Source organism: Bombina bombina, chromosome 6 (genome assembly GCF_027579735.1).
Source record: "Bombina bombina isolate aBomBom1 chromosome 6, aBomBom1.pri, whole genome shotgun sequence".
Lineage (NCBI taxonomy): Eukaryota > Metazoa > Chordata > Amphibia > Anura > Bombinatoridae > Bombina > Bombina bombina.
The window spans coordinates 131,831,107-131,837,899 of NC_069504.1; positions in this window are offsets into that span (position 1 = coordinate 131,831,107).

A 6,793-nucleotide genomic window follows, 5' to 3' on the forward strand; every position below is an offset into this window, starting at 1 on the left:
ATTTGCACAAGAATAGATACAGCACTGAAAATAGCTGAAGTCCACAAATGGCCACCTACTTCTGCATTCAGTAGCTAACTAAGCTGCCGTATGCCCATGATTAATTCTCGGCCCAGAACAGGGATATTTTCCCCCTTTATTTATTTATTTAATAAATCAGCTTCTGTTAGATTGTTGTACATCTATTCTTACATAGTTTTCATAGGTTTGTGTGGGATAATTTTGCTAACAATGACTTTATTAGTGATCGTCAGTCCTGATTTAGGTTGTTAAGAATCCTCTTGATTATCTTCATAGTGACATGGTAGAGCACAGAGAAATTGAGCTAACTACTTTAATCATCCTGTGCCCCTCTGCAGCCTGAACAACTCACTTGTTGCACTCTTCAATTGGCCCTGCTGCTCAGTGATTTCAAGGTGGGTGAAAACCGCATCGCTATAGTTTTAAAAGGCAACACAAAGCAAAGAGGAAAATACACAAAAAGCATAAAATAGACCAAGCGAATTCTTAATAGGACATTAAAAGATTTGCTTTGCATACATTTTTGTTACTGGATATAACTCTGTTTACTACAACTTCTTGTGCTTGTGAAGGCCTTTATTAACCAATGAGCAATTCATTCTTAAATATCTTTTGTGAAAAAGCTGATTTCCTGTTAGCTTCAATATACAACAAATGTACCTTTTTAACATGCAAATATGTTTTTAAGTGATTCAGACAGAGGGGCCGATTTATCAAATGTCTGTCCGACATGATAAGCTCAACGGATCATGTCCGACAGATATTGCTGAATGAATTTAACATTTCTGGTGATCTGTTCTGGTTATCTGCTTGTGCAATGCCGCCCCCTGTAGATTCACGGCCAATCGGCCACTAGCAGGGGGGTGTCAATCAACCCGATCGTATGAGATTGGGTGGATTGATGTCCGCAACCTCAGAGGCGGCAGACCAGTTAAGGAACAGTGGTCTTAAGACCACTTCTTCATAACTGCTGTTAGGCCCTTGATAAATTGGCCCCAGAGTATGCAATTAACTAATTTGCTTTGTTCTCTTAGTATACGTTGTTGAAAAGCATAACTTGGTAGGCTCAGGAGCAGCTGATTGGCGGCTGCACATTTATCTCTCTTGGCTAAACTTGATATGTTCAGTTAGGTCCCAGTATTGCTGCTCCTTCAATAAAGGATACAAAGTAAATGAAGCAAATTTGAAAATAGAAGTTAAATGAAAAGTTGTTTAAATTGCATGCTTTATCTCAATCATGAAAGAACAATTTGGGTTTCATCTCACTTTAGCATATTTAATCCTGTTTTACCAATTTATATGCTTTTCTTCAGATGACGAGAACAGAATATTTTACAAAAAAAGTTTAAAAAATTGTCAAATATTTTAGAAATTAAAACAACTTCAAAACCACTTTATTTTGATAAAATTTCCAAAAACAAACAACAAAGCAGATCCAAAAGCGGTGACACTCTTCTGGCAGTCACTAAAGCAGCAATTTCAAAAGCATTTTACGTATCAAACAGATGATGTTGCAGAAACTGCTAAATTACATTAAATTTACTACAGAAAAAATGGGATCACTGAAAACAGGACAAATTCTTTCAAAGACCTGGAACAGATTTTCCATTGAAACGTAGCAGAGCAGAAATCTGAACTTTCAAGAGAGATAATGCCTAAATCAATATCCATGCCACTCTGAATTTACAGAAAAGGTAAGAAAAGCCCAGTAAAAAGCTCATTCTTCACACCACCCTAAAATATCAACTTTATAATATGTCCTAGTAGTGCTTTGCAGGCCTTTAAGAGAGTGAAAAACAAGTTTTAAGAAAAACACTTTACTTTCTGAGCAACGAGTCATTATCCAGGCATCAGTGTAAGTTTTCAAGTCGTCAAACTCAAGGCAGATAAACTGGAGAAATTAGGATTTAACCAGTAAGTCTACCTTCTGAAAGAACCAGATTTGAAACCCAAGTTAGGTTCTTCTTGACTAGGCAAAAATCGAAAATACAATTTTATACTAGTCTTCCTTGACCTTTCAGAAAAAACAAAAAATTGCACTGTTGCCAGTTTGAATATCTATGTGATCATTACTACTTCCATAGTGAATGCCCACAAACCAAATACATAGTTAGTCTCCATCTAAAGGTTTCTTATGGAACTTCTGGTAAAAAAAAAAATATATTCTCATGGAAGAACATCACATACATTCTTCAGAATAAACAACCTGGAAGCAGAAAAAATAACTTCTCAGTTTTGGAGACCCAAAATCAGAATGTTTAATCCTTGGCCCATGGGACTATACGAGAAACTTCCTGTATAACTCCCTAACAGGTCAAATACAGAAAAGAGCATCACATTTTTTGTGTTAGAAAAAACAACTTTCTAACTAAACTAAAGTTTTTCTTCCTGATTAACAGAGTAGACTCTAGAAGATGACTCCCCTTAGCAATGAAATTAATCCAGATTGCACTCCAGCTTAACAGAATTATGTCTCTGCACCTAGGGTTGTAATTACACTAAACCGGGAAGCTTGGTTGCAAGGATTTTTTTAACCAGTTAAAGGAACTACAAGAACTGCTACTATGAAACAGATTCACAATCTTAAGATCTCTGCCTAAATGGTCATCTGTCAAAGAGATTTTTTTTTTGTTGCATCTGTTTCCAGTAACTCCAGATACAAAACCACTATTGATGGAATGAATAAGCTTTTATACAGAAGGATCCCAAACATCAAAGCTCTGGAAAGTCTAAATCATCAGGAATAATTGCAGCCAGCTTCTCCGATTTCTTCACCGCATTGTAAGGAACATAAGAAATTCAAAACCCTTGATATAATTAAGCCCATTCTGTATCCCTAGAATAACAATATTTACACAAAGGTCCAGCATAATTGGAATCTGTGTTTCATAAAAATGTTGAAGATCATCCTTGCTTTGAATTGACATACAGCTCCTTCTTTGGCATTTTTTTCAGCAGTTCAATTGCCAATTCTTAAGACTATTACATCATTTCTCCAGAAGGATATAAATAAACTAGAAAATGATAGAAAGGACACTAAACTTCTACATGTGAGAAAAAGTGAGAGGTGATATGATAGTAACCTTTAAGTATATTTAGGAATTAAAGTGTAGAATGAACATTTTCACACAAAGAGCAACACCAGAACATGGAGTCATAATCCCTAGTTGGAGGGTTGAATGTTCAGGAGTAATTCACCTAGAAAATCTTTGTAGAACTGTTAATAAACAAATATTTGAAAATAACCTTGGAGTCAAGGAGCATGCACGCCAATGCCACTACTAGCCAGTCCCTGAGTACTCTGGTCTTCCCTCCCACCACAGTCTGGGGCAGCTGCTGCAGCCTGTGTCAAACTACTCCTGAGTCTGGACAGCAGGAAAGGTAAAGAGCCAGCCAGGATACTCTGGTTATTATCATTACTATATACTATTATGTTATGGACTATGGTAATGATCAGTGCTGCTGTGCTTCTGGGTCATTGCTATAGTAGTACAGTACTACAACAGAAACTCAGGTGCTAGATAGCTGGTGGGACCAGGAGTACTTTTGTTATGTGGTATTACAACACTGCAGAGCATCTGATGTCCAGGAAGATGCAGTGAAGGGGGGCAGTGGGACCAATGGTCTGGCAGAGGAATTTTGGAAAACTTTAGCATAACCTTAGGCAAGGGTGGAACTACCGCAGAGGTTTTTTTAAAAGGTTTTAGCACAATTTTTTTCTTTTTTCCCTTGCCTGCCTGACTGAGCCTGGTTTTAGTTTTTGCAAAGAGATAAAAATATATTTTACACTATTTTTGAGCATTTTTTTTTCTAAAAAAACAAAACATTACACAGTCACATATATATGTGCCTATGAGTGCGGTGAGGAAGGGTTTCTACAAGCGGTCCACCTTGGCGTGGGGCCTAACGTTTGGTGCCTGCTACGTCAGGAGGAAGAAGCCGTTCGTATATACAGACATCCGCTCCACCTCCACAGCGCTCTCCATCTGCGTTGTACATGCTGGGACGCAGCGTTGTTTGACCCCCTATGGTGCAAGGGGAGGCTTTGTTCTTTGAGCCCCTCATTCTGGGCATTTGCTGTCTTCAGTCTGGGCACCGGAGTTTAAGAGGCTAAAAGTGAAGGTAAGTCCTGTGGTTAGGTACCTGAGTCTGGGAGTCTATGGTGCACTTTGCCTTATTGATCTCCGACTGATTTGTGCTTAATTACATACGCTACTACCCTGACCCCATGCATATTTCTTCTATTGAATTGGGACTGTATGCTGGGTAAAAGCAGTCTGGGTATGAAGTTACAACCCCCCTCAATGGAGATTCTATAAGCAAAAAAAGAAAAAGAGAGAGGAACTTTTCTTTCTGCAGTATTACAATAGCTGTCAGCCTCTGTTTTTCCAGTGGGCTTGTTACCCCAGTGAAGACGCCCATACACTATGCAGCTCTTGTATCTGTTAAAGAAGTAAGCCCTGTAGTTAGGTTTGTGAGTCTGGGGTATGAGCTATAGTTTGGGTATATTGTTTTTGGGTTACATCCTCTGACGTTACATTCTGCAGCTATAATTTCATTGCTATCACTTTAAATCCCACTCTAACCCCAGCGAAGTCACCAGCCCAGGTGAAGTTTCAGGTTCATCTTGCTTTGAAACATCCCTATTTCTTGATACGAAAATGAATCACATTAAAGAGTAACTCTTGTGTATGCTTGGTAAAATAGTCTGGGTGCAGAATTCACAGTGCCCCATGCTATACAAGTGAAGGCGAATCTTTGCAAGACTGCATAACCTCTTTTTGCTGCTGTTTCATTAGTTCTGTTACCCCAGTGAAGATACCAATACACTTACCAACACACTTAAAGCGACCTTACACTTGCCGGGAATTGGCTGTGACGTTATACTTAAATGAAATTCTCTTTTTGAAAAAAAATTCACCTTATTGGTATTTTTTATACACCTAATAAATCAGTTTATACTTGATAACTTTAATATTTTTCTCCTGCTTGCTGTATATGACCATGACTAGGATTTGCTAAAAAAAATCTTATACTTCTTTTTTTCCATTTAAACTGGGCTACCCCAGCAAAGATATTTAGTGAATTAAGATAACAGCAACCTCATTTTTTTTTTAAAGAAATTTCTTTTTTTTTTCTACATTCAATAAGAATTTATATAGAATCTATATAGAGAAAGGGTGAATCATTAACTCGTAAACCTTGTGAGATTTGTGTCTATGGATATAGATTTGATGGCCTTTTGGGGCCTAAAAAACCACACAGAGTGTATTTTCATCCTTGTTTCTCCATCTAATATTTAATTAATACAGAAACATATTTCACTTTGGTTCTTTATCAGATATTAAACTAAATATTGGTTTTATTATCCTGAAATATTTGAACTATTTCTATTTTACTTTTCTATGGAGAAATTCCTTTCCCCTACCTTACAGGCTAGAGTAAAATCTATAATAATGGCCACTAATATAGATAAGAAAATTAAACAACCAGTAGAAACTTTAGTGGAAGTTCACCCTGATACTAGCTCATCTACACCAAATGACCCTTTATCGAGACAACTTTTAGTTAAAGACATTATTGAATCTCTATCACCCTATTTTGAGTCTCTAAAGATAAAATTTAAATCAGAGATATCTTCATTTAGGCAGGAGGTCAAAAAATACACCACTCAAGTAGTAGAACTAGAACAACGGTTGTCTGACCTGGAGGATGTTAAGGCCACACAGTGGAGGCTCCTCTATAGGAGCACTTGAGCACGTGAACCCCCTGACTGACCCCTGGAACCCCTGACCCCTGGAACCCCCTGACCCCTAATGAAAAAAAAAAAAAGTTAGAAATAAAAATAAATAAATAAATTTTTAAAACTTTATTGTTGATAAAATAAAACAATCTTGCAGGCTCCACTGCAGTTTTGAGTAAAAAAACATTAAAACTGCAGTTTTTAATTCTTAAGGCTGAAAGTGGAAAGGGCTGTTTTGCCTATATTTCTATCTATCGCACTTTTTCCACTTTCAGCCTGCATTGACTGCAGCGCCACCTACAGGCCAGCCCATTGCCTTCCTTATCGCACAGCTCTTAGTGTGCGGGAGCCAGCTGTCACGTGACACTCGCACACTAAGAACTGTGTGTTTGGGAGGAGCATCTCAGGCAGCAGCCAGAAGATAGCAGCCAGCATGTGCAGGAGTGGACTTACTGCCAGTGCAAGGGGGCCCTGAATCAGAGCAGCTAAGTGAAAACTTTTATTGTTTTAATTGTGCTTTTTTATGGGGGGGGCAGCGGCATGCAGAATCTGACTGAGTTAGGGAGTAAGTAAGATTGCCTGGTACTTTAGTCATTTAGGGCGTGAAATAGGGCTACTGCCTGAACCATGCTGCTTAGGTAGACAGTCACTGAGGGGACGTTCTGCAGGAGAGTGGAGACTGAGCTCTGTAACAGACAGCACTGACTGAAGCTGTATCTCTGTCAGAATCTCTCACTCACTGTGCGTTTTCAAATCAGATCTCTTCTGCTAGTTCTGTGCTGTGCTGTGTATTGCAGGCTGTTTATTTGCAAGATTATCTTGCAAATAAACAGCCTGCAATACACAGCACAGCACTAGCAGAAGAGATCTGATTTTTTTAAAAATGCACAGTGAGTGAGAGATTCTGACAGAGATACAGCTTCAGTCAGTGCTGTTACGGAGCTCATTGCAGACACAGGCACAGCTCATTAGCATATTTTGTCTGCCGGGGGTGGGATTGCCTGCAGCATGTCAGTGAGAGATACTTCA